We start from the raw sequence: 10205 nt of genomic DNA, 5'->3' as shown, positions 1-10205 counted from the left end.
TGCGGGCAGAGGGGACCCAGCTCCTGCTGCAGGGCACGGGCAGTGAGAGGCAGCTGGGCGGGCAGGAGGCAGCCGTGCTGTGGGACGGGGACCTTTCCTGCCCGTTTGAAGCGAGTTCCTCACCCGCTGCACTGGGCACTTTCCCCGTCCTGCCTGGCTGCAGCATTGCAGCCCGTCTGCCGGGCACCCTGACATGCACGGGGAGACTGTGCCAGAGCAGGGGGCGTGTGGCTGGATGGGGGGCAGAGCTCCTTCTGCTCTGTCCTGCCTGCAAACCCTCTCTGCAGCTCTCCCTGCTCTCCCCCTCTATTAGATGCCGATGCGTTACCTGTGAACGGACTTCTAAGGGGATACATGGACTCCATCGTGTCCTTTCTCGGCAGCCCAGAAAAGGTAACCGCAGCCACTTTAGAGGCGGCTGTGCTGGCATCTGCTGACAGGGGCTCTGCTGCGGGTGCTGGAGGGTGCTGGCTGGGCAGAGCTGTTGCTCCCAGGTCTCTAATGGGCACTGCACCCCCATGCTGTGGTGCCGCTGGCCGCGTGTCCCCATCTCACGCTCCCTGTTTGCCTCTCTGCTCCCCGGCTGCCAGGAGGAAAGCCACAAGATTGGGTTTCTTATGGACATCCGTGACCTGTGCGACACCAGCAGGCGCCAGTGCTCACCAAGGGGCCTAGATGTCTTCTGCCGGAGATACGAGCTGGCAGAGAATATCGAGGTGAGGGGATACCCGGCGGCTCTGGGGAAGGGGTCGAGGACTGCGGCACCGGCACCCTGTGAGGACAGCGCTGGGCAGGGCCGGGGGCTGGTGGCGCTGGGTGCTGGCAGCTGCAGGTCCCATCCCAGCTGTGCTCTGCAGGTGCTGCTGGAAGAGGAGCCCAGGGACCAACTGCGCACGGCACTGCGGCAGATCGCCATGCGTGCCATTGCCGAACTGAGGTACCTGCCCATCCCTCCCGGGGACGCCTGCACGAGGCCTCGAGGCGCTGCTCCAGGTACCAGCGTGCGGCTGGCTGCTCTCTCTCTTTGCAGCGCAGTGGAGAGGGTGCTGGAGGGCAAGGAGACAAGGCTGCTCCAAGACTGCTTCTCCAGTGTCTTCTTGCTTCCACCAGAAGTGGAGGACATGGACCATTACCTCTACTTAGAAGTAAGTGCTGCGTGAGCTACAGGAGCCCCCGGTCCCTCTGTCTGCTCCCCAACCACCCCGTGCCACGATAGAACCAGAGATCCAAGGCAGGGCAGGGTCTCAGCTCTGCTGTCCCACCCTCATCCCTTCGTCCCCTGCCTGTGGGCCTGGCCATGTCCAGTTTCACAGGCTGCTCTGCCCAGAGCAGTTTGTTTGCCCCGGGTCTCTCCCGGGCACAGCGCAGCAGTGCGGGAGTCGTTCCTCAGTGCTGGGAGTTCAGATCAGTCTCCTGGGAGTGAGAGGGGTGGCAGGAAACATGACCACAACCCGCTGTGTTCTTGCAGACCATGCGGTCCATGGACAACATGCTGCAGGCATTGCTTCTCAACTCTCGTGCCTCCAGAGTCAGCGAGCTGCTGCACAATATCTTCCAGGTCTGGGTGTGCAAAGTCTGGGCTTCGCAAGGGCTGTTCCTCACCCTGAGGGACGGGGTGTCCACTCTGGAGCGGACAGTCCAACCCCGTGCCGTGCAGAGAGCGCTGCCGGGAGGGTGCCCACCTCCCCGGGGAACCAGGGGCTGCCCGCCAGGCTCTTCCGCAGCACAGTGGCCGCAGAGGGTGGCATCTGCCTTCCTGCCTGGCCACAGAGCAAGAGCAAGTGCCTCGCTACAGGCTTTGGTCGAGTCCTGGGGAACCCTTAATGGAGTGGGCCAGTCCAGCACAAGAGTTGAGCGGTGCTGCTTCTGCTGGAGCGGTGGCGGCTCCCAGGGCTCACCAGCAGCTTCTCTCTTCCCAGATGCTCTTGACTTTGAGCAGCTCCGAGAGAGAACATGTGCGGCAGAGGGCCGTGGGGAGGATTGAGGGGCTGAGCTTCATGTTGGCTGAGAATCCCACACTGGGGGTAAGGAGCCAGGCACCCTCCGGCCAGACTGTCTGCCCATCCCTGCACCCCAGAGCAGCCTGCAGCTCTCCCCACGCGGGGCTGTTGCCCACCCAGCTGCTTTGGGAGCTGTGACCGGCATGGCACTGGACAGTCCTGCCTGCCCACGGAGCCCTGGACACGCGCTTGGGTTCAGGGCTTTGGCACAGCCGCCTGCCCTCAACCCTCCTGCTGTTCTGTCTCCCTCGCCCAGGCCTGGTGCCGCTCTAGGACAGACATACACGGCCCTGTCAGCTATAGAGACATCCAGATCCCAGAGCTGGGACAGCTGCTGGGGCATCTCCTCCTTTTCCAACATTCCTGGGAAGAGGCAAGAACTCTGGCTCGAGATGCAGTGCAGCACCTCGCTGTCTTCTTGGCTGGACAAAACAGTAAGAGAACTTGTGTTGGACTCGATCCCTCTACACACAGACATCTCCCGATGGGTCTGCTCCTGTTCCTCACCTCCTTTGTCCTTCCCAGCTGCTTCCCGTAGCATCCCAGCTGCCATTTGCTGCAGCAGCTGAGCGCTCTCCCAAAGTCTGGGATCTGTTCTCTGCTGCTCTCTTCCTCCCTCCTTTCGGGATCCTGAAGCCCGCTGTTCTGTGGTTCCCAGACCCAAACATACGGCTGATTGCCGTAACCCAAAGCCATGATTTTCCTGCCAGTGAAGAGCAGGTCTATCTCTGAGTCCTCCTGGCTAGAGCTTCCAGTGCTTGTAGCAAGAAGCTGTTCCTGTACCCTCCAGAATTCTCCTTGCCCACTTATGCCCTGCCATCACGAGGGCAGATCTCGGGGTGCTTTGGGAAGCTTGCTGACGAAGCTGCTGTACTTTACTGAGTTCTCTATGTTTCCCTGCTGTTTAGACAGGAGGAATCAAGCACGACAGCCCCACTTGGAAGATCCCGACAGCTCCTCTGAGGACTGGCTAAAACCTGACGTCATGGTAAAGAGCTCCTGCTGGCACTCTTGTTGGTGGCACCAGCAGGGGACTCGTGTGAACAAAGGCCTCCACAATCAGGGGGCTGGCGTGGCCTCCCTGTCCCTGCTGAGACGGTTCCTGCTGTCCCTGAGCAGGGACGATGCGAGGGCTGCTCTCCAGTGTCCCAGCAGCAGCCCCACTCCTGCTGGCCACCAGCAAGCCCTGGTTCATGGCAGGGCCAGCAGCCTGTGCCCAGGACCCCAACCCTCCCCCCTCACCCCGGGCCTCTCTTCTTCTCCCCAGCAGTCACTGCCGCCCCTGCTGCCAGCTTTGCTGCGGGCACTGCCGCAGCACCGCCGGGTGGCTCTGCAGGGCTGCTGGCACTGCCCGGCCACGCAGCAACACCGGGGCACTCGGTGTGACTTGGCTTCACTGCCTCCCTTCCTCCCTTAGCTCTTTGCAGAACACCTCCAGCCTTCTGAGAGGACAGACATGGTCCTGGTGTTCATTAAGGCCATGAGCGACTCCAGCACCTTTGGCAAGGAGGCGGCCAGAAACATGCTGGACATGGTCAAGAGAGACTGCGATTTCTGGCTGGTGGATGTAAGTGGCCTTTGGCTGGATTGTCCTGCCCTTCAGCCCTGTCAGGCCTTGTTCCTCCCTCCATCCATCTCTTCCTCTCAAATCCCAGTAGAATGAAGCCACATGGAGGCGGCAGAGAGGGATGGGAAGGACAGATGAGGAAATGGCTGCACTCCAGTGGCAGCACCATCCTCACCTGTGTCTCCTCCAGGTGCCAAAGATCACGAGCTGCATCTATAGAACCCTGGAGTGCATCAGCACAGCACCAGCCCGGCAGAGTGTGGAGTCCCTAATTGTCCCCTTGGCTGACAAGTGCCCTGGGGAGGTGGTGTCGACGCTGCTGACAATCGCACCACCAGGAAACAGGTACCGGCCCCAAAAGCCATGAGGCCTTGTTCCCTGTGGAGAGAGGGGCCCGGAGACCCTCTGGGTGCCAGTGCCAAGGAATCCTGCAGGACACCCCCGAGGAGCAGGACCCTCCATCCCACCACGCTTTCCAGCGCTTGGGTCAGCCAGGCCTGCAGCAGCCACAGCTGAGCGAGCCAGCCCAGAGCCCCCTCACTGCACTCCTGCCAGCCCCACGGGAGCACCAGCTCAGCCTCTGCTGCTGCCCAGGGCATCCCAGGCATCCTGCAGCGCGGAGCCCAGACACGCTGCTGTGGCCCAGGCTGCCCTGCTGACAGAGCGCTCTCTTGCAGCACTGCCCTGGCACTGTGGGAGGTGATGTTCTCCGTGCCCCAGACCCTGCTGAGCGTTTTGAAAGAGCTGCACATCCAACTCCAGGACCGGCACTATAGGGTCTTGTATACACACCGGGAGGACACCGCCATCCTTCGCTTGGCTGTGAGTTACTGGAAGAAGCTCCTGGTGCCCCAGGAGCTGCACGGTGCCAGAAGCCCCAGCAGCTCTGCCGGTCACTCACTGCTGGCTTGCTTTCAGATACTGGCCAGCAGTGATCTGCAAGAGGAGGAGTTTGCTCCAATGTACCTAGTCATGAGGTTTCTGAGGCAACGAAGGCCAACGGTGCTCTCCCTGTTGCTCAGGGGCATGATGACGCTGTCACAGAGAGACGAGATGGTGAGTGGGGTGTCGCCAAGGGCAGCCATGGTGGCAGCCAAGGGCCGGGGCAGTGGGTTCGGGCTTGGCCTTGGCTGGCAGTCAGGCGCTCCAAAGGCCCTCCCTGCCATGGTGGGGCCTGGGGGCTGCCTGGGGAGCTCTCCACACATGGACCTGGTCCCAAAAGGGCAACTCTCTTCTTCATACAGGCCAGAAAGATGAAGGTCATGCTGCCAGACCTGATGTGGGTCCTGCAGTATGGCAATAAGGCCATCAGGATGAAGGCTCTGGTGGTCTTCAGAAACGTGATGTCTCAGCTGGAGAGGGAGGAGGCCAGTCCCATCGCTGTGCTGCTGGCAGAATTTCTCCTGCCCTTCTTTGATGACGTAAGGCTGATGTATAAGGCTGATGTATAAGCCTGAGCCCCGCGGGTGGGCACTGGACAATGACAGCTGCCCTTCAGCCCAGCCACTCAAAGCAGGGGCTTCTCTCCTTTCTCCCCGGGCTCTTGTGGGATGGTTTCTGCGTTCTGCAGCCCAGCCCAGCTTCTCCCTGCCAGCTGCTCCCACAGCTCCTCCCCACCATGGCTGCTGAGGCTGCTGGGGGATGCAGGGACGGCGCTTTGAGGCACAGGCACTGCCTGAGCAAGTCCCTTGAGTGGCCCTTCATGCACCCAGGGCCGCAGATCTGGCCACAACTGCAGTGTGCACAATGCCGCCCTGGAGCATCTCCCCTCCCATCAGCCATGCAGGAGCTTCTGCTCCCCGTGGGCAGAGAGCTGCTGGTGCTCAGGTCCTACTGTGCTGCTCCCTCCCAGGAGCTGAGCCAGCTGAGAGAGAGCTCCATCAGCTTCTTCAGAGACCTGATGAAGATGGTGGTGCGGAACGACAAGAGGGAGATGAAGAACACAGTGCGACTTGGCCTGCTCCCTCTCTTCTTCCGCATGAGTGACCAAGTGCTGAGTGTGGCCAAGGTACAGATTTCAAAGCCGAGCAGTGATGCAGGGAAGAGACCCCTGGGCGTTTGGGCCAGGGCATGTCCCCACTCCCTAAGGGCAGAATCACCCCAGAAACAAAGCACAGAGCAGGGAGACACCAGGTCTCCTACCCCAGAACGTGGTGCCATCTCCCAGCTTCTGCTGTTCCGTAGGTTGCCAGGGAAGCCCTCCTCGGTGCTGCAGAGCTGCTCAGGTGGAAACAGCTCAAACACCTGGTGCAGACAGAGCAGACATGGCGGATTGGAGAGAGCTTGGTGAGGACAACCCCCAAGGCCCAGGGCCCAGGCTGGACAAGGCTGCCCCACATGTCTGTGCTGTGGGCTCTGCAGATGTGCCTCACCTGTCCTGCTGCAGCCCCGAGCTGCATCCTTGTTCCCTGTCGTCAAGAATAGAGCCCCCAGGGGCTCTTCCCTCTGCCCCGCAGCCAGCGGGAGGGAGGGCTCTCAGCACCCCTGGGACCCCTCGGCCTGTGTCTCTCTCTCAGCCCCACAGGGCTCCTGGCTGGAACACGGGGATGGCCGGGGGGGAAGGGGAATGTGTGTTGTTGTGGGGAGGGACTGGTCCAGCCAGCTGGGGAGCGACAGTGACGTGCTCATCCCCTTGTACTCTCTCCAGCTGGAGCGGGACAGGAGCAGAGCTCAAGAGCTCTTGAGCCTGAGTCTGCCGTACCTGAGGGATGCTCAGGCCAGCTTGCGAGAGGCGGCCGTGAGGTTCATCGGTGAGTCACAGCCCCCGGGTCCCTCTTTCGGCAGCCTGGACCCAGTCCCTGCCACTATCCTGGCACAAGGAGCAGCCCTGTGGCTGCCAGAGCCCCGGCTGCCCCGTGCAGGGCCTTGGCCTCCCCTCCCAGCCCTGCCCACACAGGTGGCCGTGGTGGCCACCTCACTCGGTCCCAGCATCTCGGCTCCTGCTCTCCCCTGGGGTCAGCCCTGATGAGGGGAGGGAGCAGGGGCTGACGGAACTCTGTGCCCAGGGTTGGCTGTGCGGCACCTGAGGGACCCAAGCAAGGAGAGTCTGTCTGAGATCTGCAGCGGTGAGTAGGGAGCGTGGTCGGGAGGGGATGCCTGGGGGTCTCTGCAGCCATGGGAGCTCATCTGGGCTCTGCTTCTTTCTGTTGCAGCCCTTCAGCCCTTGGAGGAGGACAGCGAACCCTCCATCTGCTCCCTGGCAACTGAGACCATTGTCATCGTGTGCTCTTCATGGAAGCGGCCAAGATCTCGATGGACCCTGAGAGCCCTGTGCTGCTGGCGCTAAACCAGGTGGAGGAGCAGCTCCTCTTGAGGAAAATGGCTGGATTTTAATAAAGAGCCCTTCTTGAAGTTGGGTCAGATGTCTGCTTTTCCAAGGACTAGAACCTCTCTGAGTGCTCTGGTACTTTTGAGAGCACAACCCAGGATCATGGGCAAGGGTGATGTAGCAAACAGGAACACTTGCAATGAGCCGTTCCAGCAGCTGAGATGAATATCACCAAGCCACTGAGGTTTGTTCTTGGAGTCACACACAGAAATGTCAAGTTCTGTCTGCCATCCAAGTCTGAGCTGGCCTCGTGAACTCCTTCTGCACCCAGGGCTGTTCAGAGACGGAATCTTTCCCTGTTGCACATAGAGGCCGTACTCTTGGTTTCCCTCTGGCCTCCTGGTGCCACTTGCAAAGGACGGGAGGCACCTCAGCCCTGCTCTGCACTCATCTGACATGTCCCACATCATGAGGAATGGACACGGGGACCTCAGTTCAAGGAAGCACAACCCAGTGCTGCATTCAGGCGGTTTCCCATAGGATGTTTCTGCCAACATGAAGTGACCTCAAGACACTGTCTGTCCCACAGGCCTTCATGGAACCCCCAGGAATAGCTGATGCTGTTTGTGCTCACTTGGGTACATCTCACCTCACATCCAGGATGTGCGTGCTCACATCTCATCTGTACAATGCAGACATGGACTGCTGACCTAGTCATTCAGTGTCATTCCATGGAGGGAAGAACAATCTCTGTGAGCTGGGGAGAGAAGTCAGGGCTGGAAATGGTGGTTGAGAGGGGCCCGTCCATGACAATGCCCTGGGGCAGATTCTGTGGGGTGTCCAGTGCACAGGGGCACAGCCCAGCCCCTGCTCTGCTGGTCCTGCAGGTCTCTGGCAGGAGCCTGGCTGTGAGAGGACACTGCTGTGTGCCAGCCCTGCACACACACTGTTCAGCTGTACACTGGTGTTTGAATCTGTGGGACACTATCGTAAGCATATGCTTGAAGATATAACCCATCGTGTATTGCCCATAGGAGATCACCTTTCTATCTGGAAAGGCTGTTGTGAGGCCAGCTCTGTCACAGCAGTGCCTATTGCCTGTCCCTGCCTGTGCTCACAGGACTGACACACAGCAGGACGGTGACCAAGCTGTCCGAGCACTCAGGCCTTGCACCAACACAAGGGATGAGAAGGAGAGTGTGGGAGTGGAACCAGAACAGCTCTGGAAGAACAAGCGCTGCTGCTCCCTGCCAGGGCTGACAACAAGTTGCTAAACAGCCCTTTATTCTGTTTAGAGACAAGGAGAGCACTGCTGCTCATTTAAGCAGCCAACAGTTATAAAAGAAAAGCCAACAGTGAATTAGAAAGGGGATGACAACATTATCACAATAAGAAAACAACCAACAACACCAGAAAATCCAGTTGACAGGCTGGGCTTGTAATTAGCTACATTAAAACTCCTATATAGAAGAAGATGGGCAGTTTATTGCTTCAGAAAACACTAGGATATGAGTTTCCACAGAGCATCCTTGAGCTGCTGGTTCCTCATGCTGTAGATGAGGGGGTTCACTGCTGGAGGAACCACCGAGTACAGAACAGACACCACCAGGTCCAGGGATGGGGAGGAGATGGAGGGGGGCTTCAGGTGGGCAAACATGGCAGTGCTGAGGAACAGGGAGACCACGGCCAGGTGAGGGAGGCAGGTGGAAAAGGCTTTGTGCTGTCCCTGCTCAGAGGGGATCCTCAGCACGGCCCTGAAGATCTGCACATAGGACACCACAATGAACACAAAACACCCAAATCCTAAACAGACACTGACCACAATAAGCCCAAGTTCCCTGAGATAGGAGTGTGAGCAGGAGAGCTTGAGGATCTGGGGGATTTCACAGAAGAACTGGCCCAGGGCATTGCCCTTGCACAGGGGCAGTGAAAATGTATTGGCCGTGTGCAGCAGAGAATAGAGAAACCCAGTGGCCCAGGCAGCTGCTGCCATGTGGACACAAGCTCTGCTGCCCAGGAGGGTCCCGTAGTGCAGGGGTTTGCAGATGGCAACGTAGCGGTCGTAGGACATGATGGTGAGAAGACAATACTCTCCTGAAAAAAAAAAAGACAAACAGAAAGACTTGGGCAACACATCCCAAAAAGGAGATGGTCCTAGTGTCCCAGAGGGAATTGGCCATGGATCTGGGGACAGTGGTGGAGATGGAGCCCAGGTCAAGGAGGGCGAGGTTGAGCAGGAAGAAGTACATGGGGGTGTGGAGGTGCTGGTCCCAGGCTATGGTGGTGATGATGAGGCCATTGCCCAGGAGGGCAGCCAGGTAGATGCCCAGGAAGAGCCAGAAGTGCAAGAGCTGCAGCTCCCGTGTGTCTGTGAATGGCAGGAGGAGGAACTGGGTGATGGAGCTGCTGTTGGACATTGGCTGCCTGTGGGCATGAGGACCTGTGCAAGGAGGAAAAGACAGTGACAAGTTAGGGGAGACTTCTCTGAGGAAAATAAACAGGCTGTTTCTCATGGAAAACCCCCTCCCTGATGATGGGATGTGTCCGCTCATTCTCTCTTTCTACCAAGTGAGAAAAACAGTTCATCACAGTTTAAAATGCAGCTTGGGCATCTGGTTTCCATGAACACACCTGTGAGGCAAGATCCACTGAATTGGTGTCAGAACAAAAAGTGACCCACATTCCCATCCCAACCCCAGAGAGCAAGAGCAGCAGGGACAGGTGGAGAAACAGGGAGGGACACTGCAGTGCTACCAGAAAATAAAGCAAGGACAGAAAGGCAGACGGGCATGCTGTGGAACCCTCTGACCCAGCTGTGCTGCTGCTACTCACATAATGACACTGTAGAGCAAGTACTTTTAGCACCTTTTTTGTGTACCACGTTCCAGGAACCCTTCACCTGGAGGTCCAGCTGCTGAGGTGGAGACTCGTGACCTGGACCCCACTGCTTTGGGGCAGAGGGTCTGCTGGGGAGGAGAGGAGACCAGGGGTTGCACTGGCAAATGTGTCTGCACTGGAAAGGATGTGAGAGAGGTTCCAGAGTCCCATCCCCAGCATTTCTGGTAGCAGTTAACTCTCGCTGACCATGTCTGTGCTGCCTGCAGCTGTGTCTCTGTCCCTGGTCTGCTCCCTGTCAGTGTCACAGACTCCGTCCCACGCGCTGTGTGCTCAGCTCTGTCCTGCTCACACCTCCTGGCACTGCCCAGGGGCAGCTCTGTGTGTGCGGGGGCTCAGGAGCAGCTCAGACCAGTCCTAACGAGAACTGGGGTCTCAGTGTCTTCTCCAATGAGATAAATAAATCCCCATCTCCCACTGCACACCCAGCCAAGCAAGAGTGGAAAACTGAAAGCACAGACTCCTTCCCTTGCAG

The 10205-nt window shown here is 58.8% G+C and overlaps 1 pseudogene across 1 annotated transcript; it reads right to left on the bottom strand.

Moving 5' to 3' along the window:
- Positions 1-8196: 8196 nt before the first annotated feature.
- LOC309452579 (olfactory receptor 14A16-like) lies at positions 8197-9252 on the bottom strand (annotated as a pseudogene). The gene has a single exon. The product of its transcript is annotated as an olfactory receptor 14A16-like (transcript).
- Positions 9253-10205: the final 953 nt, after the last annotated feature.

This window comes from Streptopelia decaocto, assembly GCF_964273445.1.
Source record: "Streptopelia decaocto genome assembly, contig: HAP1_SCAFFOLD_109, whole genome shotgun sequence".
NCBI lineage: Eukaryota > Metazoa > Chordata > Aves > Columbiformes > Columbidae > Streptopelia > Streptopelia decaocto.
The sequence above is the reverse complement of the archived record's forward strand: the minus strand, read 5'-3'. Positions and strand labels throughout refer to the sequence as shown.